Source organism: Gossypium raimondii, chromosome 11 (genome assembly GCF_025698545.1).
Source record: "Gossypium raimondii isolate GPD5lz chromosome 11, ASM2569854v1, whole genome shotgun sequence".
Lineage (NCBI taxonomy): Eukaryota > Viridiplantae > Streptophyta > Magnoliopsida > Malvales > Malvaceae > Gossypium > Gossypium raimondii.
In genome coordinates this window covers 23695779-23722192 of record NC_068575.1, presented here as the reverse complement: position 1 = coordinate 23722192, position 26414 = coordinate 23695779, and the positions used below count along the sequence as shown (strand labels likewise).

Sequence of the window (26414 nt, the reverse complement as noted above, 5' to 3'; positions counted from 1 at the left end):
AACCTACTGCTCAAAGAATCACTACTATGATCTACCTCTATCGATAGCTAGGTAAGTTAGAAATCTAAATTATTGTTTGTTTACAGAACTCTGGATTAATAACCATAATGAACGTTCTTCTCTGTTCAACTCACAAAATCTATGTCTAGAGTGCTACGAATATTTTGTCTAGTATTCGTTTGCATCAAATGATTCAAGATCCAATAAATTCAAACTTTTCAGAATTTAAAAATACTTGAGAGCACAACACACAATCAACTATGTTTAGAGCTTGCATGCTTGTATTTACAATAAGCATAAATCAAATGAAATAGTGATATAAGAAATCTCTAATAATGGGAATTAAATGTGATAAAACATTCACCCAAAATAAGTCCAACCTAGAAAGGATTTAGTTCATGGGTGGAAAAGTTAATATCAAAATATTATTAGCCATCAACGTTCTCAAATAAATTCAAATCATAGAAATTATGTAACAACCCTTACCCGAGCCTATTCCCGGAGTCGAGGACAAGGCGTTACTTGAGTTAACTTACTAGTTCGGAGCATAAAAATTTGATTTTAAAATTAATTCACTATGTTCAATCAATATGTCCCTAAAAAGGGCCCTCAAGACCCTAAAACATACAACGAAAATGGTTTGGGTCCAAACCGGGAACATTAGAAAATTTCCAAATACTTAAACAAATCAAAATAATTTATTTCACTATTCACAATAAAATTGTCCACTGGCGTGACAGTCACTAATTTAATTATAACTCGAGTTATGAAACTCAAAATTTAGATCCGTAAATTTTAAATGAAACTAAACTCATATATCTTATTGTCATAAAATTTCCAAAATATTTGGGTTAGCCAAATAGTACAGTTTATTCGTTAAATTCTCCCCTGTTTCACTGTCCGACGATTCTAACAGCTATTCACTAGAAACCAATTATCTCATTGTGCAGGCTTCATATGGTGCTTCCGCTTGTTTCTATTAAAAATAGACTCACTAAAGAATCTATAAGTATAAATTATAACTCATAATTCTTTTTGTAAATTTTTTAATGATTTTCTAAATTTAGAATAGGGGACTTCAAAAACTATTCTGACCCTGTCTCACTAAAATTCAAATATTACAAAATATAAAATTCCTTTGCCTACACCGTTTCTTTCATGTGAAAATTGACTTGATATTATTTAATTCTATATCTCATTCACTCTCTAATTCCATTTCTGCTATCCTTGGTGATTTAACAAAATCATGTCAATGCTGCTATCCAAAAACTATTCCATTGCAAATTTTTTTACTCTTTTATAATTTCTTTGTATTAATTATCATTTAGGCATACATAACACCAAAACATGTTATTAAATAGCCATTTCAATAGCTAGTAATTATCGAGTATTTGCATGCGATTCATTAGCTATATCATAAGGACACACACACAAAATGACTAAGTCTCTATATATGCCATAACTTAAAATGTTTTGAATCACAAAATAAATAGATGGTCTGTTGATAGTGTGAAACGATCTCCGACGTCCTTATGATTCCTGATTTGGCTTGGCGATACTATAAAAAGAAGGAAAATAAGGGCGTAAGCATAAAGCTTACTAAGTTTACAAGCAAATAAATAACAACATTTATCATAAATAATTATACTCATAAATTATCATCAAGTATCATGATATTTACTTTCTTTTTTACTTACTTGCTTACTTAAATAACTCATGATTATAACTTACTCCTCCCTTGTTGAAATTTTTTTATTAACTGGTAACTGAGATATTCTTAACCCTTATAACTCACCTGAATCTATTTATTATGCTTTTATGTAACATAGTCTATTTACTAGCCCGTTGAACCACTTGGAATACTAAGGATACTTAGGTCTCCTGTCTGATAATAACATGCCAAAGCCATGTCCCAGACATTGATATGACCTTGCCCCAAAAACGTCCTTGGTTCAATTCATTAGGCGCCATTCGTAAACTTTTGCAAGCTGAACTAGCTTGTTCCAGCTCCATGGAGCTCAATTCAAGCTGATTCTAGCTCATTGAGCTTGAACTTCAATTTATTTAATTTTATACTTTTAGTTTGTTGGAATAAATTTTACTTGATTAAGTTAGTTAAAATAATTTAAGTTCAGCTCCAATAATTTCATGTTTAATGTGTTTTAATTCTAAACAAATTAAATCAAAGTTTAAATGTGTTCTTAATTAATGCATGTTTTAATGTGTCAAGTTAAGGACAAAATTAATATTTGTAGATAATTAATTTGTCCACCCGAATCTGTCCATTTAAGTTGTCTTGTGCAGCCAAATTTATTGCTGCGAATTAAATATGTCTAGTTAACCATTTAATGTTGTCTTAACGTGAATTAATGGTTGCAGGTACATGGATGGCATTAAAAGAAGTGGTTGCTGCCGAAATTTATTGTGTCTTGAGCTCATTAAATTTGCTGGAATTAATTGTGCAGCCTTGTGTTTGGATGAAAATTAAATGAGGGAGAGGTTAAGAAGAGCATGCGTGGGATGCAATAAGGGAGCTGCCGAATTCTCCTTTTCCATGCTTGAACAACATTTAAGTGGCTGCTGCATTTTTTTCTCCCCATGCAAAGGACGACATTAAATGATCTGTTGACTTAGTTTTTCCCCAAACACCTATTTCGTGCACAGCAAAGGACACATGAATGTGGAGTTGTATTCAAGATGAATTTAGGCTGCTGATTGCTATTCTCCAAGCACTTTTTCCATGGAGACAAAAGAACATGGTTGTTCATAATAATTTGGTCGCCTATTCCATTTTCCCAAGGAAACATGCATTAATTTATGCATGTATTTAAAGATTGATTAAGGTGGCTGCTGGACATGCATTTGCCGATCCAATGAACACATTTAATGAGGAGCATGCATTCAGCCATGCATTTATTTTGAAGGTGATTCTTCACCAAAAGGGACTGAATTTGCTGCTTCATTTTCAATTAAAAATAGCCAATAACTTTAGTGACCATTTGGCTATGGCTATCCACACACAAAGGCTTTTCATTATTGAATTTTCACAGACAAGACTACTCAAATTCTACAGCAAGATGTGCATGCATGCGGCAACAAATAGGAGCTTTGATTTCCAGCCTTAATTTCATTCAGCTGAACCTTGCCATGGCAATTCAATTTACTTAGTTTTTAAGTTTGTTGTTGACTATTCAGGTAGCCTAAGCGTTGGCTATAAATAGTTTGTTTTTTCCTTTTGGAAGGGACTTTTGAACCTTTGATTAATGTTTATACATTTTGTGAGTTTTTAAACTCTCTTATTTCGTTTTGGACTCAAGTAGACTTATCTAGCTTGCTAGTGGCGTCTTCCTTGTTTCTTCAAACTTATCACTCCAATCCCGAGTGTGGTGTTCAACCATTTGATACCTCTAGTTCCTAACTCTTATAGTTAGCGGGTCAAGGTCCATTTAATCACCTTTAAGTGTCTTATAAGAATTGGGTTAGTACTCCATTTTAGTACTGATTCCTTCTTGACTTTAAGTCCATTTTGATCTATTTCCTCCACACCGTTCCCTTCTTTTTATTTTCTTGTTTGCCGAAACCTATATTATTTCAAACTTAACACTCTTGAACCAATTTTTGAAACCTTACCCCATATTTAGCCAATTTCAAACTACATTTCAGAATCGAGCGATACTTCTATATTTTACGATCGGACACATCAACAACTCGACTCACATCACCAAGTCGATTCACATCAGACATGGTCTTACATGGGATGTTTCCTATACTGCAAATTCCATATCCTAGATATGGTCTTACATGAGAGTTCTCATATCGGTGCCCATGCCATGTCCCAGACATGGTCTTACAGGGGACCTCTCATCTCGGTACCAACACCATGTCCCAGACATGGTCTCACGTGGGACCTCTGATAACCTTAATAATGCCAATGCCATGTCCCAGACATGGTCTTACATGGGGTCTCATCCCCCTAATGTCATGACATTTGTATCCGATTCATTCTTAATGTTTCAACGGGACTTTTAACACTGATTCTCTATCTCATACTTGAGTGAACATTAAATAATTTCATGAAATAAATACATAATTGCTAGAAAATAACAACATTAATTATAATTATTGAAATATTGCATTTATTTACCGTAAACTTACCTCGGTACAAAATACGATCAAATCTAGCAACTTAGTCCTCAACCTTTTTATTTCCCTGGTTTAACTCCTGATTTCGTTCCTCTTGATCTATAATAGAAAATTTAGCTTATTTAATAGTCACATTCGTCAAAACAGTCCTTGACTCAAAATTTGTCAAAATTATGATTTTTGCCCCTAGCGGAGTTACTTACTCCAACTCCCAAATTCCTCTGTGGTGTGCCTCTAGTGGGAGCATTTCCCGATCTTGCACTCTGTATTACTTCTCTTTTAATTATTTCAAGACAATCCCGAATAAAATGATCTAGTGTACCACATCTGAAACAAGCACTTTCATTTGCTCAGCACTCACCGAGATGACATCTACCACATTGAGCACAATCTGGTTTAGGTGGTCGAGTACTACCCGCACTTGCGACTGTATTAGTTTGAGCTATTGAACTCACAAATCTTCTACCTCTGTTTCGGCTAGGATACCCGGCTAAAAAAATTGATCTAATAGAGAACTCTCTAGGCCTCTTGGATGTAGACTGAAATGATCTGCTCATCTGCCTTTTCTTCGTGTTTTGAAACTCAATTTCAACTTTGCCCTTTTCCTTTTCTTTTAACAACTCTTCTGCCTTACGGGCTCTTTCAACTAGAACAACAAACTCTTTTATCTCTAGAAAGCTAACTGACAGTCGGATATCATCGTTGAGCCCATCCTCAAATCTTTTGCACATGATAGCCTCTGTAGACAGACTCTCTCGAGCATAATTGCTGAGTTTGAAAAATTCACGTTTCTACTCGGTTACAGTCATCTTACTCTACTTTAACTCAAGGAAATATTTTCTTTTCTGGTCAATAAACCTCTGACTGATATACTTTTTACGGAACTCCTCCTGAAAGAAATCCCAAGTAACTCCCTTGCTCGGTACAACTAACACAAGAATCTTCCACCAATGATAGGTCGAATCTCTAATGAGTGAGACAACATACTTCATGCATTCTTTAGTGTACAAGATAACTCATCAAAGACTCTGATAGTATTCTCGAGCCAAAATTCTGCTCTCTCTGCATCATCATCTTTAGTAGCCTGAAACTCTTCACCCCTTGTTTTCTGATCTTATCAACTGGTGGCCTTTCTCTTATAGTTGTACCTGTGACTGAGGGAGATACATGGGGGATTGGAGAATCATGAGGGGGTTGAGGCTTCTCAAGCCCCTCCTCCCTGACTAACTGTAATAGGCCTTTCTCTACTATCTGGTGGCACCATCCCTTTTGAGGGAGCAGGCACATTACTCTCTACATCATCTACACCAGCTCGTCCGGTATTCATAACTATAAAAGAAAAACATTTTAAAATCGTCAGGAGTCATCACACTATCAAAATATAAGTATGGCATGTATAGCTAGACTCTTATTCATACTGAATATTTCAAGAACTGACTAAACTCTTGCACTAATACAAATAAATGTAACACCCCTTACCCGAGACTGTTGTTCTTGATATGATTAATTAGTGTTTAATATGCTTAATGAGTTATTTTAATGTGTTTATTGCAGGAGTTTCTTCAGCTCACAACCGTTACATTTCAAAGCTGTTACAACTTAATTGAAGTGACCTTTCAAGTGATATTTGAATACAAAATAAGGAGCTGTTACAAAGGGGGTTTAATACATTATTTAAGGAATTTTTAAAGAGCATTATATACTCTTTAAATTTCAGCAACAACCCTTTTCAGCTACCAACTATTTTTGTTCTTTCAACAGAATAAATTAAGCATTCAAATCATCATTAAGTTGCTGATGTCTATTCGGCTAGCCAAGGGACAGTTGAAGAGTCATTTTTCAAGCCTTCATGGACATTCATTCAGCTGAGTTGAAGAGAATTCAATGAAGGAGTTATTTGTTTCAAGAATGCCAAGAGACTTGAAGTTAATTCTGCTTTTAATTAGCACATTAAGATGAATGCTTGTGACTATTTGGCTGCCCTATTTTAGCACTATAAATAGGTAAATTCAGATTTTGTAATGAACTTTTGATCCCTTTTGAATGAAACTCTATTCATTTGGTGAGAATAAATTTTCTCCAATTTTGTACAAAGACTTGTTGGCTTATCTACAAAGCTAGTGGTGTCAACCCGTTCTTTGCTTTATCCCGAACTTATCACTTTAGCAAGTGTGGCATTCGAACCCTATACCGAGGTTCCTATTTTTCTAGATAGTGGGTCGAGGTTTTGATTGAATTTTCTATCCATCTCATTAAACGTATAAGTGTTGGGTCGACACTTACTAGTGTTGGTTCTTACTTGTTTCTTGAGCTGTTTTTCTTTCCTTCATTTTATCATAATCGGACACATCTATTTTTAGCCATTTTTCCTGAACCTTTGTTGTTATAAAACAATATTGAGCCTATTTTATCAATTTTATTTGTTAGCTATACATTTGTTCCTTACTTCATCGTAGACGATTGGGTAACACAAATATGACTCGACTCAACACCGAGGCAGATCGTATCACTATGGTTATTCGGCATGGAAATGAAGAAGTGAAGAAGAAAATGATTTGTTTTTCACTTAATTTTGTTTTAATTTTGAAATTTTTACAAAATTACCATTATTAATTATTTTCTTTGCATTTTTCTTTAATTATTAACCCTATTACCGTCTACTACTAACTAATGTTTTGTTTTGCACCTTTTACAAATTAGTCTTTTTTCTTTAATTCATTACCTAAATGTTAATATTTCTGAACCAAATTTTAATACAACTCTAATGACTCTATATATATTATAAAAATAATATTTATGAGTCCATACGATGAAAATTTGTGGTCTCGAACCACTATTTCATCACCACTAAAAATTAGACTTTTACAACTCTCCCCCTTTAGGAAATTTCATCCTCGAAATTGTTACCTAACAACAGATTCAGATACTGTAGTTGAATCGATTCCTCTGTTTGCTAGGTAGCTTCTTCTATACCATGACGATGCCACAAGACTTTTACTAATGGTACTCATTTATTCCATAGTTCTTTGATTTCCCGGGCTAAAATTCTCATTGGTTCCTCCGACTACGTCAAATCTAGCTATAGCTCAAGTTCACTATGAGGAATCACATACGAAGGATCAGATTTGTACCGTCTAAGCATTAAAACCTGGAATACATTATTGATTTTCTCAAGTTCAGAGGCAGGGCTAATCTATAAGCTACAGGGCTGATTCTTTCAACAATCTCATACGGTTCGATAAATCTCAGATTCAACTTTCCTTTCTTTCCAAAACATAGTAATTTCTTCCACAGAGAAACATTTAGAAATACTATATCGCCAACAGCAAATTCTATATCTTTTCTTTTCAAATCTGCATACGATTTCTGATGATCAGATGCAGCTTTCAAACAATCTCAAATACCTCAAACGTTGTCTTCTGTTTCTTGGATCAAAACAATTCCCACCATTTTGGATTCACTCAATTCAGACCAATACAATGGTGTTTTACACTTTTTTCCCTAAAGAGCTTCAAACGGTGTTATATTTATACTTGATTGATAATTTTTATTTATAAGCAATTTCAACTAACGTTAGGTACTTTCCCAGCTACCTTTAAACTCGAGTATACAACATCTCAACATATCTTTTAGAATCTGTATCAGTCGTTCTAATTACCTGTCTAATTGAGGATGAAACATTGTGTTGAAATTGATTTTAGTTCCCAAAGCTTCGTGAAGTTTGCTCCAAAATCTCAATGTCATCTCACAATCTCAGATACATATAATTTCGCTAATCTCTCGAGAAAAAATCTATTCTAACTAGAATAAAGTGTGCCCATTTAGACAATCTGTCAAGAATCACCCAAATCAAATCTTTCTTTTTCAGAGTTATAGGTAAACTAGATATGCAATCAATCGTGACTCGTTCCCACTTCCACTCAAGAATCATAACAGGTTGTAGTAAACTTGATCGTACCTAGTGCTCTACTTTTACCTGCTAACAAATCAAACATTTAGCTACAAATTGACAGATTTCCCGTTTCATACCCGGCCACCAGTACATCAGTTTCAAGTCATAATATATCTTCGTCCTACCAGGATGAACCGAATACGTTCAACTGTGAGCTTCAAACAAAATATCACATTTTAAATCTAGATCATTCGGAACACACATTCTATCCTGATAACGCAATGTAACATTATCATCAACACTGTACTCAGTACTCATATTATTCTAAACCATTTGTCATTTCAACATCAACCTCGAATTTTCATTTTGTAATTCTCAAATTCGTTGTAGAAACAAGGGTTTAGTTCTCAAGTCTACCAGTATAGAACCATATTCATTCAGAGCTAAATGAGCATTCAATGCTCGAAGTGCAAATAATGATGACTTTCGGCTGAGTGCATCCGTAACTACATTAACCTTTCCTGGATGATAATCAATATCCAGATCGTAATCTTTCAGTAGGTCTAACCATTGTCTCTATCTCAAGTTCAGTTCTTTCTATGTCATCAAATACTTTAAACTTTTGTGATCCGTAAACACGTGACATTTCTCGCTGTATAAATAATGTGCCCAAATCTTTAAAGCGAATACAATCGTAGCCAGCTCGAGATCATGAGTAGGATAATTCTTTTCATGTGACTTTTACTATCGAGAAGCATAGGCTACTACTTTCCCTGCCTGCATCAGTACACAACTGAAACTATTGAGAGATGCATCACTATAAACAACAGACGCTACTCCAGATTCAAGTTAAGTTAACACTGGAGATTCCATCAACATGTTTTTCAACTAATGAAAATTCTTTGGCACTTATCGGACAAAACAAACTCGACATCTTTCTATAGTAGTCTAGTTATCAGTGAAACAATAATTAAAATTCTTTAACAAAATGACGATAGTAACCTGCTAAACCCAAAAAACTTTGCACTTCTGAAACATTCTTCAGAGTTTTCCAGTTCATCACAGAAGAAACTTTAATTGGATCAACTCGAATCCCGTCTGATGATATTATGTGACCCAAAAATCCAACCTTTCGAAGCCAGAATTCACACTTCCTAAAATTTGCGTACAATTATTTTTCTCTCTAAGTCTGTAATATGATTTTCAAATGTTGAACATGCTCAGATTCTATCTTAGAATAGATCAATATATCATCAATAAACATAACAAAAAATCTATCCAAATGAAGTTAGTTTGCATAACAAAAATCATTTGCAGTACCACCTCTATTTCTTGGAAGACTTGTCCAATGCAAGAAGGAACGAGAAAAGAAAGAGATCATCGACACCTTTCGAAAGGTAGAAATCAACTCGCATCTTCTTGATGTGATTAAGCAAATTCCACGATATGCTAAATTCTTAAAAGAACTATGCATGAGTAAGAAGAAGCTCCAGGGCAATGAAAAGGTGAGTGTTAGAAAAAATGTCTCTGCCATTTTACAAAGGAAAAGACCACCTAAATGTAAGGACCAAGGCATGTTTTTCATATACTGCAAAATAGGTAGTGTCGGTATTAAAAAGGCTATGTTTGACTTAGGCGTATCAATTAATGTTCTGCCTTTTTTAATTTTTAAACTACTTAATGCGGGTCTCTTAAAGGAAACAGGTGTAATTATTTAGCTTGCAGATAGATCTGTAGTGCATCAAGAAAGAGTGCTGGAGGATGTTCTTGTTAAGGTAAACGAATTGATATTTCTTACAGACTTCTACATTGTCAACATGGAGGATGACAACTCAGCCAATTCGTTTGACATACTTCTTGGGAGACCATTCTTGAGTACCGTGCAAAAAATATTGATGTTTGGAATGGAACACTCATCATGGAATTTAACAGTGACGTGGTTAGTTTTAATGTTTATGAGGATATAGGACATCCTAGTGATAAGTTACAAACTATGCCTTGTAGAAAAGTAGATCTCGATGTTAAGCAAGATGAATTATTGATGATCAAAAAACCAATACATGAAGTTGTCATGAAAGCCTCGAAATTTGAGCTCAAACCATTTCCAAAATGTACAAGGATTTCGACAGAGAAAAATACAAACTTGAATGGAGAAGCTCAAAGATGCCTCAATCCACTAACGATAGGGGAATCTGGGAAGGGCTTCAAGGATAGTAGGAAAGGGTCGAAACCTTTCTGTAAGAACTTCCAAGTGCACAAGATGGAAAAATTAATTTTCAATGAGCCAACGAATAAGATTTAAGGTCGTCGAGCTAACAACATTAAACAAAAGCGCTTTTTGGAGGGCAACCTAAATTTATTTTAATTTATTGAATTTCAATTTAATTTAGATTAAAAAAAGAATAATAACCATATTATTATTTAATCAAATTAATGTATTATTTTTAGGTATGTAATAGAGGGTGTCAATTTTCCCAAAATCAGATAATGATAGTGGCGTGGGCACGCCATGCTAAATGCTGACAATTATTTTCCAATGCTGAAAACATCATTAGAACACATGGGGAGTATTCTTAACCTTTCTCTTTACTTGTTCTTTGAGTTACTGAACTTTATTACATATAATACATGCTTGAGGACAAGCATAGATTAAGTAGGGGGATTGAAAATGGTAAAAAAGAGAGCAAGGAATAAAAAAAATTCTACTAATCAATATTTGTGAGGTAGCCTTTCTTGTATTCTTATATTAGATCCAAAGGTTTTTTCTTGACCTAACTACAAAAATGATGAATCGATTTCTTTTTCTTTTCTACTCTTGTCCTGCCGCTCTAATTTTGTGAATATCGTTTATAATGATTGATGAAGCAAAAAATTCCAATTTGTATTTTTGCTTATCCCCCTCTCGTTTAAAAATTGAACCTTAGGTAAGTGTTATATAAACATATGTATAAAAAGAACATATTTCATTTAGCTCCTTCATGCCTACTATAACTAGTTATTTTGGTTTTTTACTAATGGCTTTAACTATAACGTCAACTTTATTTATTGGTCTAAGTAAGATACGAGTTATTTGAAAATTAATTCAATGAACAAACAATTCATAAAAACAAATCTTTCTGTCCTATTCCATATATTCTATAGCTCCTTACCGTGTTAATTATCAATTATTAGGTATTGATATTCATGGAAAATAGAAATTAATATTTAGGGATAGATATTACCTTTCTTTTTCTCCTTTCAAATAAATTGAAATGATTGAAGTTTTTCTATTTAGAATGATCTTAGGTCTAATTCCTATTAACTGACATCTCTTATGTCATGTCAATGACAATATAAAAATGGAATTGGGATCTGGATGGAATATAATGAAATAGAGCCTCTTTGAGGTTCCCTGTGAAATGAGGCATGGAACAGAGCCGATACAAAGAAGTTCTGAGGGTTACAAAGAAAAATTTGAGTTCATATTGGTCATGGGTTGAGAACGGGAATTGAATTTTATGAGATCTAATCTCCCGTTGTTCCTCAGTAGCTCAGCGGTAGAGCGGTCAGCTGTTAACTGATTGGTCATAGGTTCGAATCCTACTTAAGGAGATTTGGTTCATTCCAAATTAAAGAATTCAGAATGTTAGAATGAAAGGGTTCGCTTTGACCGTTAAGAGTAGGTAACTCATTTCCTGTGTTTTTGTTTCTATTACATTCTATCTCATCGTATCACATTCTATTCTGTGATATTTGAGGATCACCATCAATACCTCGATGTAGGTGTCTAGGATAATCCTTTGTTCTATAGTCCCAGGGCTATTTACAACTAGCTAATTAAGAATTCTCAAATGGACTAGTACTAGAAAATGCCTCAAAGATGCAATCATCGATTCTCTCGAGAGGCCACAATTACCGCGAGCAAACACATTAATTTAATGATGAGGAGCCCATTTTTTCTATGCTACTAATACTTGTACTTGCTCTGCTATTCTACCCAAGCCTGGCTGAGGAAGAGTTACGGGGCTTTAAACAAAAAAATATGCTTATTTTATTTTGTTTTGGCTGGTAATACTATATATAAATATAAAATAGAAAAGTAAATATATGATAAATAATAAATAAAAGGCCACTCCATTTCGGTAAAAGACCCATGCCCAAGTTCCATAGCTTTGGGTCTGCTATCCCGATCATGATTTTCCTACCCCCAAAAGGAAAGATCCTTCCCTTTTGGGCCAGTTGTGGGCGAGGAGGGATTCGAACCCCCGACACCGTGGTTCATAGCTACGTGCTCTAATCCTCTAAGCTACAGGCCCCATCTCGTGTCCACTAGATCTGTTCCTAGGAGTACCTTAAAAAAAGAAACATTTCCTCTCCCCAGCCATTTCGGGTTAAGAATATGTGAAAGTGCCTTTCTGTCTATAAGAACGATGCATTTCGAGGTGTGAAGTGGGAGAAAGGGGATTTCATAATTGGGGTTTTGAATAAGACGACCTTTTATGAAAAAGTAACAAGTATGCATGGATGATTGATTGATTTTTGCTGCATGTTTCTCTCTTGCATATGTTAAATCTTATGCTAGATGTATTCGATAGTTTATTTGACATTAAGCCTATAGTCTCATTAATTAGTCAATTTGGACAATTGGGTAATTTCTGAATTAAAGTGTTCAAGTATCTAGATTGATCGACATGTGTGTTTTGAAGCTGATATATGTAACTAGATTTTCATTAAAATTGTTTGTTTGAAAAAAATATTTTCTTGTACATAAGTAAATAAAATGAAAAAATTATTAAAAAAAATAAAGGCTCAAGTTATGAGTGAAAGTTTCAAAAAAGTGACTGAATTTAGTAACTGAGATAAGGTTCTTGGGTTGTCATCTCATCTCGCCTAAAAAGGTTCGAGTGACAAACTGAAAACTTACAAACATTTCACTAACCGAGCTTCTAAAAAAAGACTATTTGAACTGAGTAACTGGGGTAGGGTGCTTGGGTTGTCATCCTAGTTCACGTAAAAAGGTTTGACCACATCTAAAAAAAGTTATTATTGCATGATTAATTAATAATGCCTTGCAAAATTTGGTTCAAACTCAATTTAGTAAAATGATTTAGTTCACATGTTTCTGTTTTATGATACTTGTTGATCAAACAAGGTATTTTAAGCATTTATTTATTTATTGCCTATATTGTTTAAATCGATTATGGATGCGAAAAAGAGGCTTGATTTTTAATAAATTATTGAATAAGTTCTGATGTTTGAAAGTACAATATACTTGAGGGCAAGCTTGAGCTAAGTAGGGGGATTTGATAACATGTTAAATTTGCATTATTTTTTGGGTTTAAATCGGTTAATTCTTGAATTGATCTCATCTAAATTAGTGATTTTATGCTTTAATCTTGTCAGGGATACAATTCAAATGCAATGAGTCAAAAACGAGTAGAAAAGGACCAATTTGCAACACAGTTAATAAATGAGGCCGAGTAAAAAATATGGAAAAAGCCAAGGATTCATCAAATTTCTTTTGACTTTGTAAAAGCCAAAATTAGAAAAAAAAATTGATTTTATTTTTTATTAAATTTTAATTATGTATTGGGTGGTAGCTTGGAAGATAGACTTGAATGTGCTTGAGCAATTAAATTAAAACCATTATTTTCTTCCAATTTCAGCGTTAGTAGCATATTGTTATACCATTTCCATTTCCTAATTTCTTTGCAAATTAGATTAATTGCTTTCCAAATCCCTTCCATTTCCAACTTTCACCATTTTTCATTCAAACCCATTCCATAATCAATCAAATCATGATTAAATTTATGCTTCACTAAATACATACTTAGCTTTAGGTCGGTATTCTTTTAGGACAAGAATCGTGAGATACATATCCATACTAAAAATTCTTCCAATTGGTATTCACAATTTTCCTAAGTATCTAGATTGACAACTCATCCCTTAAAGTTAACTTGATTTCAAATCGTGTTGGGTTGGAGTCATGTTTGCGGACAGTTGGAGAAACGAGTCGATTGTGCTGTATTCAGATCTCCGAGAACAAATCAAGGGAAAAGTGATCGAGTTTAAACAACCCGCGCAGTTGAGGCCGTTAATCCGAGTTGGTTTCATCAGAGTGCAAGGCCGCTAGAATCTTGAATCGGGAACACGTGTATCTCGATTAGATAATTGGTATGCATTTGATACGATCCCGGCCAGGAACGCCCGTGGTTTAGCTCACAAAGTGAGCCTCGCAATTCTTGTAAGCTCGACCTAGCTCAATGGAGCTCAATTAGGCTTAATGCTATCTTATTGAGTTAGATTTTATTTTATTTTATTTTATTTTATTTTAATCTCATGCATTTTAGGCTGCTGGAATTAATTAAATGAGTTAGTTTAATTAGTTAGTTCAGCTCAAATAATTTTTAGTATTTAATTTGTTAAAAGATGGAAAATTTAATTATGTGTGTTAAATATGTTTTATGCATGCTAGTAATATGTCTCAAGTCTATTAATTATGTTCTAATTAGTACAAATTTTTAATGTGTCCTAGATTCAGACGTTTTAATTATGTCCAAAGTTTAGACAAATTTAATGAAGTCTAAATTGTGTCTAAACCAAATTAATTGTGCAGCCTTGTGTTTCGATGGCATTTAAGGAGGATGAGCTGCTGGTTGCCTTTTCCTAAGCAACCTCTTGGTCTTTGCAAAAGTAAGCATGGATAGCATTAAAGAAGCTACTATTTTTCTCTTCTCCATTGACCATTCGGTCAACACAATTGCCATTAATATGCCGCCCATTGAGGGAGTGTACATGCATTGGACGACATAAATATGGCATGCTGTAGGTTTATTTCTCCAAACACCTTTCTCGTGTATAACAAAAGACACATGAAGTGCTATTGTTTTTCCTTCTTCCCAAAGCTGAACATTTAGCTCTCGAAACATCATTGAAAGCTTTCACATTGCTGGAAAAATTCTGTTCACATGGATGACCATTCGGTTGGGTGTTTTCACACCTAAGAGGCTGTTTGTGTGCCCAAGACGTTACTAATGTTGTTGCTCATTTGGCTTCTCAAGGCTGAATTAATGAAGAAAGTTAAAGCTTTTGGTTGCTCAATCAATGGATTCTTCCAACTTAAGTAATCAACTCATTAATCAACTGAATTGGAGCAATTAAGCTGCTGCATATTGCCTTCCCTAATGCCTAGAATACTTCAAAGGATTCAACTTAGATATTAAGTTATTTCAGCTTATTAATTAGCTCAATTAATCTGATTGTTTGTGACCAATCGGCTAGGCTCTCCTTAGGCTATAAATAGTTTGCTATTTCATTTTGTAAGGGACTTTTGCCAATTTGATTTATGAACATTGTGTTCTTGAGTGAGTTTGTCTCCTCTAAAATTTCTTACAAGTCTCGTTGACTTATTAAGCGTGCTAGTGGCGTCTCCTAACTTGTTTCCAAACTTATCACCGTAACCTGGTGTGGCACTCAACAACCTTCTATTTCGCAAAACCACCTTAGACAATATAGGAATCAGGGTGACACTTTTTAGTGTTGAATCATTCCTGAAGTTTGAGTTCAACTATCCATCCCCACCATTTATCTTAAAACTTATCTACCTTTATTTTATCCTTAAATCGAGCCATCAAATACACCACCTCCTTTTTTTCTATCCTAAGTCGAACCTACCAACACCATAAACACTCATCTAAACACCTTGAAAGCTTCCACAACCCTTAGCCTAAATCACCCATTTTTGACAACTCTAACTACTCCTCGTCGACGATTGGGCAAACTTGTGAATGACTCGAATCAACCCAAGCTGTCTCGCATCATTTGGTATTAGAGCTAGAAAACGAGGAGCGCCGACGTTCATGTTAATCTCGGAGTAGGTTCATAGAAAAAAAATTTCGAAATAAATTTTTGAAATAAATTAAAAAAAGTTGTATTTATTTGCTTTGTATTTCAGCATATTGTAATTGAAAAAAAAGGAATTACGAAAATTCAAAAACAAATACGAGTATAAAAAATTTATTATTAATAGTGAAATTTTTGCAAGTTTTGTACTTATCCCCTTCTATTTCTATCTCTCGATCATCAAAACATTTCTATCATCGCTTTTACCCCAACGCCACACTTAACCATTTTCTTTCTTTGTTCAGCCTACCCTACACCCAACATTATCCCTTTTAACCCATTTTGAAGCTGATCCCAAAGCTGCAATAGGTTTATACGAGACAAAATGAAAAATCACGAGAGTGAGAAGAGCAGTAAAAGGCAAGAGATTGTGAGATCATTCAAGAAAAGAAAAAGCCAAAGCGAGCGTAAACACGACTGGAGAGAAAACCTTTTAGTTTCTTCCCTAGTGACCTTTAAATAATCATGTCTCGGGAAGAATTTTCAGCTGATGAATTTCAATATTTGTTGAAAGAAATGGAGAACATGCTCAACTAAAAAATTAGGCCTATTCAAGACAAGCTAGAACCTTGAGCAACATCCCGACAGAAGCAAATCCCACCATGTCAGAAAATAGAGACACGATCATCACGAAGACATATTTCTGATGACCATTCGAGAAGAGATTCTTATTGGGATTCCTACTAGTCAAGAAATTTGAGATAAAGAGATGAAAGCTTCGAGTTTGAGACTTTTCGAGGAGATGAATCAGAAAGTACGAGTCATTTTTCGTATGTTTCAACGAAGTCCCTACCGGAGAATCGTTCACGAAGACTTGATCGAGATACCTAGAGAATACTTTCTCCTTCTTTGAGCAAAACCCTTATCTTTTCGATTCCTTTGTTTCATCCTCAAGTTGTAGTAAATCGAAAAAGAAGAAAAAGAGAATGAAAATGATAAAAGAAAAAGAGAAGTGAGAGAAAAAGAAAACGAAAAAGAGAAGATTGAAAAGGAAATTGATATTGAAAAAGGAAATGAAAAGGAGAAAATTGAAAAAGAAATTGAAGAACGAAGAGAAAACGAGTTAGAAAAAGAAATAAATGAAAAAGAAGAGCGAGAACAAGTGAGGAATATTTCTATTAACCATCATATTAGTTTTCCTTGTTTTGTTTCCCTTCAGGTTTTTGAAAAACCGAAAGAAAATTTTTGACTTCATTATACCCCCGAGAAGCGAAGGTTTGTGTTGATTGAACAAGGTAAATCCGATCTTTTTTTCCTACTTTTAAAGGTAAGACTCCTGAACTTTTTGAAACATCCTTGTTCTCTTCAGCTGGTGACAAAAATCGTGTCGTTGATTTGGTTCTTGTAAATCACTTAGATCGCGACTTGTTTGACTGTCCTATCTTGTTTATTGATGATCTGTCTATTTTGGTTGTTGATAAAAAGATTCTTGCTTTTGATCATCATGATTTTTTTGGCAACCATATGATTAAATGGAAATTGTAATGTCCAACCAAGCTAATTCATGAATCATGTGAATCTTTTCAATTACCAGTTTATGATGCCTACGTACATCTTTTAACTCATTACTCTCATTTTGATCATGACTTATGAAAACCAATTGTGATGTTTGAATGCCTTAAAACATGTCCATATTTGTATCGAACACTTGACGAGGCATCGACAAGTAAATTAGTTTGTTTGCCTGATTGTAGACATGGTGATTTGTATCTATCCATTCGCATGCATTATTTTTTTCTTGTTAAGATTATGCTCGAACTGCAAATTTGTTTGCATTGCTTCTTGCTAACTCATGGCTATAAATTTCAGGTCACTCATTTGCCATTCGCCTCTTTCAACCAAGGCAAGCTGCGTGAACGCTTCTAATTAAACCAACGGCTCGACTTCAGGACAAGTCGTTCTGAAGAATGGGGGAATGATACGATCCTGGCCAGGACGGCCCATGGTTTAGCTCACAAAGCGAGGCTCGCAATCCTTGCAAGCTCGACCCAGCTCAATTTAATTCGGCTTAATGCTAACTCATTAAGCTAGATTCTATTTTATTTTAATTTAATCTCATACATTTTAGGCTTCTGGAATAAATTAAATGAGTTAGTTTAATTAGTTAGTTCAGCTCAAATAATTGTTAGTATTTAATTTGTTAAATCCTGGACAAATTTAATAATGTGTGTTAAATATGTTTTATGCATGTTATTAATATATCTTAAGCCTATTAAATATGTTCTAATTAGTACAACTTTTTAATGTGTCCTAGATTCAGACGTTTTAATTATGTCCAAAGTTTAGACAAATTTAATGAAGTCTAAATTATGTCTAAACTAAATTAATTGTCCAGCCTTGTGCTTGGATGACATTTAAGCAGGATGAGTTGTTGGTTGCCTTTTCCTTAGCAATCTCTTGGTCTTTGCAAAAGCAAGCATGGATAACATTGAAGAAGCTATTGTTTTTTTCTTCTCCATGTGACCATTCGGTCAACACAATTTCCATCAATGTGCCACAGATTTAGGGAGTATACATGCATTGGACGACGTAAATATGGCATGCTGTTGGTTTATTTTTCAAAACACCTTTCTCGTGTACAGCAAAAGACACATGAAGTGCTACTATTTTTCCTTCTTCCCAAAGCTGGCCATTTAGCTTTCCAAACATCATTGAAAGCTTTCACATTACTAGAAAAATTCTGTTCACATGGATGACCATTCGGTTGGGTGTTTTCACACCTAAGAGGCTGTTTCTGTGCCCAAGACGTTACTAATGCTGCTGCTCATTTGGCTTCTCAAGGCCCGAATTAATGAAGAAATTTAAAGCTTTTGGTTGCTCAATCAATGGATTCTTCCAGCTTAAGCAATCAACTCATTAACTAGCTGAATTGGAGCAATTAAGCTGCTGCCTATTGCTGTCCCTAATGCCTAGAATACTTCAAAGGATTCAGCTTAGTTATTAAGTTACTTCAGCTTATTAATTAGCTCAATTAAGTTGATTATTTGTGACCAATCGACTAGGCTCTCCTTAGGCTATAAATAGTTTGCTATTTCATTTTGTAAAGGACTTTTGCCAATTTGATTTATGAACATTATGTTCTTGAGTGAGTTTGTCTCCTCTCAAATTTCGTACAAGTCTCGTTGACTTATCAAGTGTGCTAGTGGCGTCTCCTGACTTGTTTCCAAACTTATCACCGTAACCTGGTGTGGCGCTCAACAACCTTCTATTTCGTAAAAACACCTTAGACAATATAGGAATCAGGGTGACACTTTTTAGTGTTGAATCATTCCTGAAGTTTGATTTCAGCTATCCATCCCCACCATTTATCTTAAAAATTATCTACCTTTATTTTATCCTTAAATCGAGCCATCAAACACACCACCTCCTTTGTTTCTATCCTAAGTCAAACCTACCAACACCATAACCACTCATCTAAACCCCTTGAAAGCTTCTGCAACCCGTAGCGTAAATCACCCATTTTTGACAACTCTAACTACTCCTCGTCGATGATCAGGCAAACCCGTGAACGGCTCGAATCAACCCGGGCCATCTCGCATCTGCATTAGTTTGCAAGTTATACCAGGACTAGCTACGAGAGGAAGAATTGACAGTTAGGACAGTTTTAACTGCTATAACTAGCTTATTGTTTGGAGGCGAAAATTAAATTTTGAGGATCGAGTTTAGGGCTAAGGCTTATTATCTCTGTTTAAAAAACCCAAATTTATTTCCCAATTTAATTTATTTCCAATTTATTTAATTGTTTATTTATGCTATTTCAATTATTTAATTTCTAAACATTTCAAAACTCCCCCGATTTATTTGTTTATTTTTTAGCAGGTTCGTTTGGAGTCGTGGGCACGACTATTGCCACAGTTATTGACACAATAGAAATTCTGATCACAAGTTAAATGCAAATGTTGATTATAGTACCAATCCCCGTGGACTCGACCCTACTATCACTCTTTACTACTATCTAGAGTTATTTTAATTGTAGAAACTATTTTTGGTGGTTTTGACGCCCATCACCCCCTAGCAACTTAATATCTTCATTTTGATCGTCTTCAACGTGTGTGCACATGACAACTTTAGATGGTATGTATTCTCGAGCATATTTGCGAAGTCACACAAATTCTTCCTCGTACTCAGCCACTAACATACGACCTTGTTTCAATTCCTAAAATTCTTTATGTTTCTTGTTGAGAAATCACTGACTAACATATTTCTTCCGGAACTCTATCTGAAAGAATTCCAATTTACAGGATCCCTTGGTACTACCGCAATCAATGTATTCCACCACTAATATGCCAATTCTTTTAATAACGATATAGCACATTTCAGACATTCAACAAGTGTACAAGATAAATCATCAAAAACCCTCACCATGTTTTCTATCCAAAATTAACTTTCTCTGGATCATCTCCGGTTGTACCACAAAACTCTTCAACCCCATATTTTTTTTGATTTTATCAACTAGAGGCTTGCTTGTACGTATTTGATCCAAATCTTGAGGAACTAAGGGGATCAGTTGAAGTACAGGTGGGGGTGGAGGTTGTTGAGCCACTGGGTTCATTCTCACAAACTTAGTAAACCACTTGGTCATCATCTAGAAGAAGGCTTCTTTAGTGTCTCCTCTCCGACCTTCAGACACGGGCCTACTACCACCAAAAGCTACCTTGTGAACGAAGGCTTGCGTATTACGTTCTATTTCATCGCAATCGACTTGGTTGGATGAAATCTTATATATATGAAAACATAATTCAATTTAAGTTAGGAGTTATCACACTAACACAGGTTATATAATGGCATGTATTTCTAGACTCCATACATGCTACGTTCAGTTTGAGAACCGACTAAATCGTAGCTTTGATACCATAAAATGTAACACCCCTAACCCGTATTCGTCTCTGAATTAGGGTTACAGAGCATTACCGTACAATTAGAAACATTTAAACTTAACTTTATTCAATAACATAAACAAATCATAAACCAATATATACATACTGTCCCTAAATCGAGCCTTCGAGGCCCCAAAAATACCATAGAAATGATTCGTGACCAAATTGAAATCATTTGAAAGTTCTAGGAAAAGCCATAAAAATTTGGAAATAATGGTCACACAGCCGTGTGGTAAAGCCCTGTGCCTCACACGGTTAAGACACACACCTGTGTCTCAGGCCGTGTTACCTTCGAACTAAGGACACGCATCATGTCCCAACCCATGTCCTTACCCATTTAACTCTCTAAGTAGGGTTACACGGCTATGTTACACGCCCGTGTACCAAGCTGTGTAACTCTCTCAGTTGCTCTACATGCTCATGTGCCAGACCGTGTGCTAGGCTATGTCACTCACTGACTTGCATACAAAGGAACTCTCAAATGACATACAGCCATGTTGCCAGGCCATCTGCCATACATAGTTGAGTTACACTCCCTTGTCTCAGGTTGTATAGACCCAAAATTCACCTAGAATCAAACCATTTCAATACCATATCATGCTCAACTTCTCAAAATTCACGCACACATTAAAGGGACCTAAACATTACCAAAACATACACCAAAATGCCATTTTCAGAGTCCTAACACAACTAACTATATGTCATTCAAAGGCACCTCAAATGCACAAAACAACACTTATCTAAACATGTAAATTTTACCACTTTTCAATCATCAAATTCTAGTTCAAAACATACCAAAATATGTCACAAAATTGACCATTATCATACCATTTCAAACATACCATAAGAGTCACTCAAAACATGCATAATAAGATAACTGAAATGAAACAATTTAACAAGGATGATGATGCCAACCAAGTTAACTTCCACAACTTATACATGACAAGTCATCAACTAAACATTCAACAAAATGCTATTACAATTCACCCTATACATGTCATTATAAATCTTGTCCAGAACATTTAAAAACTACCGATATATTTTTTGGATAATGTGATAAATCTCTTATGAACTTCTAACCAAATCGAGCTTTTGATAACCTGTAAAACATAGGAAAGAAAATATGTAAGTAATTAATGCTTAGTAAGCTCGTATAACCAACTTACCATTTCATTTGCATAATGTAAATAGCATAAGTGTAATACCAACTAAAAACATAAGCTTAGCATAAAGCCTATACAACAATATCAAATTCACAAGTTACTACATTTTTACATGGTTAAAATGAATCCATTCATAAACAAGTAATATACACATGTATTCACATCATTTAGATCACCATTCCTTTTGAACACTTACCATTTCATTTCATTTTCATACCCGTTGAACCATCTAGAATTCCATCAAATACTCAAGAAAGCTCACACAAAGTTTGCCTTTACATATAACCGTAACATTTCCTTAACATCATTACTCACACGAGCTGTAAAATGGGTCTGCTCACATGAGCCGTGGGTCAGAATGTAAGCTACACGATGCTATTCACATGAGCTATGGAGAATCCGCAACAAATGTAGGACGTTAGCCATCGGTAGGACATTCAAGACCAGCACCAAAAACATGAAATCCCTAATGACATGTTATTTGTATCCTACGAATTCTTAAGGTTGAACCGGGACTCGATAACCATCATATCATTTATTTGTTTATACAGCATTCAATTCACATTATAAATAACATAATAACATACAATTTAAATAGCATCAGTATGATAATCATTCATACGAACTTACCTCGATGACTAGGATGTAGAAGTTAAATTGAGCTAATCCGTAGCTTTAGCTTTGCCTCAATATAGGTTCGTACGTGGTTGATCTTGATCTAATAGACAATTTCAATCCATTTAATACTTATAGTGTTCAATTTAATCCAGATTTCATATTTATGCAAAATTACTATTTTGTCCCCAAATATTTTAACTTTTCACAATTTAGTCCTTAAGTGTATAACTTTAAAGCTAACCATTTTAATCTCAACCAATGTTAATCAAATATGCAAGGGACCTTGAAACAACTCATATTTACCATCATTTCATAATAAAACCCTAGATTTCATACCTTTAACAATTTAGTCCCCAATTTCCAATATTTATCAAAAATTACTTTACAAAACTTGTTCATTTTTCAATCAAGATTCATAATCTATCATTTAACATCAAAAACCATTCAAGAACATTCATGGCATAACCCTCAACCTCTAACAATTTTACAAATTTACCCCGGGCTAGCTAATTTAAGTTACAAAGAACTCAAAACACATAAAATCATTAAAAACGAGGCTCAAAAACACTTACATGCACCATAGGAAGCTTGGCCGAACCTCGCCCTCTCCTTCAATGGTGAAACTTGATTGTGTAGTGTAAAATTGAAGAAGATGAATGCATTTTCTTAGGTTATTTTAGCTTTATTTACTCAATTACCTTTTTTCCCTTTAAAAATTTATCAAAATTTCTCTAAAATCATGTCCATGCACATCCACTAATCCATTTATAGTATAATTACCATTCAAGTCCCTTAGTTTAAAATTTCATAGCCATTTGACTCTTTTAACTAATAGAACTTAACTTTTACCATTTTTATGATTTAGTCCTTTTAATTTAATTAACCATTTAAACATTAAAATTTCATAACCACTTGACCCTTTTAACTAATGTAACTTAACTTTTTCTATTTTTACGATTTAATCCTTTTCATTTAATTAACCATTTAAACATTAAAATTTCATAACAAAAATTTAATATGACCTTAATAAAATTCCATAAATATTAAAATAATAATAAAATAATAATTTATTCATCAGATTTGTTATTCCAAAACCACTATTTTGATTTCACTAAAAATAGGCTGGTATAGGGGACTACTACGGTGTTTTATTGGCTAAAAATATTCTCATAAATAATCTAGCCAACTAATCAAAGTTGTTAATGGATCCCTGGAGAAGTGGCAGGTATCACAGTTAAGCAGTATTAGAATGGGTCATAGATAATGTAACACCCCAAATTTTGGGCCTAGAAGTATTGGGCCTTGAGCTTGGAAGCGGAGAGGAGACTGCTCTTAGATATTTTAATTGTGCAAGTGAGTAACACAAATTGCATGTTTGGTTGAGTGGCTAAGTGATTTGAGCGTATTTGGGAGTGTTTGATAAGCCTAGGCTCAAGTCTGGCCTTTAGAAAAATTTTAATTTTTGGCCTCTTAAAGGAACTTGGATGTTAGCTTACAGGATTTATAATTATTTGTGGTTGTTTTATGACACAAAGAGAGGGGATGGTCTAGTGGCAAGTTGGCTTGTTGTTTCTGGTAGGGGACTGGAGTTCAAGTCTCACTGTATGCAAATGGGATTATATATTTCGTTCATGAGGAGGCAAGAGTTGGTGTTGGATTTGAACTCTGTTGTTGGAGAGTTTGAATTGTCTTGTGAGTTGGTTGTGAAGGATATCAAGTAGGGATAAGGGGAGAAAATCAAGGAGAGAGGGTGGAGATTTTTAAGGAGTTTGATGGCTTGAGAAGTTGTGCTGAAATAGGTTTCTTGCACTTGGCATTTCGGCTAAGGGCTTTTGTTAGATATATCTAAAGTGACAGAGTGGTTTTCTTGGCTGGCTCTTTTGTATGTTGTCGTTTGGTCTCTCATTTTCAGCTTTACTTTTGCATATTTTCTCTAAAAGAAACCGAATACTGTTTCTTCTTTGCTTGAAACTTCCTACTCATCTCTTCTTTTATCATTTTTTTGCTATAGTCGACCCTCTCTTTTACTTTCATCTCTACTTCTTTTCCAATTCCGTTTTTCCTTTCTCTGTTAGGCTGAATTCTTATACTCTCTCCCTCTCAAATCTCTTTGTTCTTTTTGTTTCGGGATGAATCTTTTTGACTAACTATTGCCGAAATACGTTTGTTTTATTGGTAAGGGGGTGTTACAACCACTTTATTATTTCATTCTTAGTCAAATTTCTTTTGGCTCTATTAACAATCTTCATTTTTTGCTTTTCTTTCTCTTGGGGGCCGAATGTATGGTTGTTATTTAACAACTTTTGATCTGCCGAATCATGTTAAAAGGGGGGATTCGCCTTGGATCAGAGTGAGGCTAGTATCTGTTAGATCTAGCAAGGTGAGTGTTTGTGGTTTAGTAAATAAAGTTTATGGATTAAGAGTATGCGTTAATCTTGTGTTGTGTTGGTTATAGGTTTTGTGCTCCAAATTATTTGCACTCTTCGTTGTTGCAATCAGGTGTGTATTTGTATGCGGTATTCGATGATCAGCTGAAAAGCTGAAAGTATGTGTTGTTACACTGCTATGAATGTAGATTGGTAAATGCCAAAAAGTTAGAAATATGGCTATGATGTCTCACGAGCGTGTGATTGTGTGTGTGGTGAACCGAGCCGACAAACATGGGCGTTAGTATGTAGAAGCCACCACGAGCGCTCTTGTGGTCTTGGGCTGTTCTGGGCCTCGTTGGGACGAAATGGGTTGTGTGGGCCAAATGGGCTTGTGGACGATAGGGATAAAATGTATGTGATGTGGTAAGTGTTGTTGGACTGTGACGTTTGCATAGATGGGGCCGTTATGGGCCTCAATAGGTCGAAATGGGCCGCGTGAGCCCAATGGGCTTATGGGCCCACACGGGTAAAATCCTCAGTAAGTGTCATTGATAGGTTGGTTTATGAGGCTCGCGATGTCGTATGTGAATCTGAACTAAATTGGCCACACGAGTGTGTGGGCCCACTTGGGCCCAATAGTAGGTTTTGGGCCCATATACACTGTTCTAGCTGTGTAGGTTATCTGAGTTGCTTGAAGCGACGATAGACCTTTTAGGAGGTCATAATAAGTACCGAGACCCCGATATTTGTAAAATGACCATAATACCCCTGTAGGGTAAAATAACTGAAAACCCCCATAGGGTAAAATGACCGTAATGACCCCGTAAGGTAAAATGACCGTAATGCCCCTAGAGGGTAAATGACTATTTTTCCCCTCGAGTGTAAATGATTGATTTGTCCGTGATGTAAATGACTAATTTGTCTGTGATTTAAATGACTGATTTGTCTGTGATTGGTATGATTGATTTGTCTGTGATTTGTATGACTGATTCTGAGCATGGCATTATGCATACACGACATACTGTATGGGGTTGGGATACTGTTATCGAGGAAGTACTGTACTGGTGGCTCTGCCACAATCACTGTTACTAGTGGCTTGGCCACATATACTATTACAGGAAGCTTTCCTACGATATTGTTGCTGGCAGCTTTGCTGCGATTCTACTGATGGCTTTGTGTCGATCATATTACCGTTACTGATGGCTTTGTGTCGATCATATTACCATTACTAGTGGCTTTGTGCCGATCATATTACCATTATTGATGGTTGTGTGCCGATCATATCACTGCTACTGATGGCTTTGTGCCAATCATATTACTGTACTTATGGCTTGTAGCCATTCTATTTATAGCTTATAGCTATCTTGTTTATGGCTCTTAGACGTTCTGGTTACTGGGAGCTTTGCTGCGATACTGATTAGTGCCACAACCGGTGCTGATATTGGTGTGTTGCCTAGGTGGGTCGATTTTA

The 26414-nt window shown here is 35.0% G+C and overlaps 1 non-coding gene across 1 annotated transcript; it reads left to right on the top strand.

Moving 5' to 3' along the window:
* The first annotated feature begins 11554 nt into the window (after window positions 1-11554).
* TRNAN-GUU (transfer RNA asparagine (anticodon GUU)) lies at window positions 11555-11626 on the top strand. Its single transcript has one exon. It is a non-coding gene; the product is annotated as a tRNA-Asn (tRNA).
* Window positions 11627-26414: the final 14788 nt, after the last annotated feature.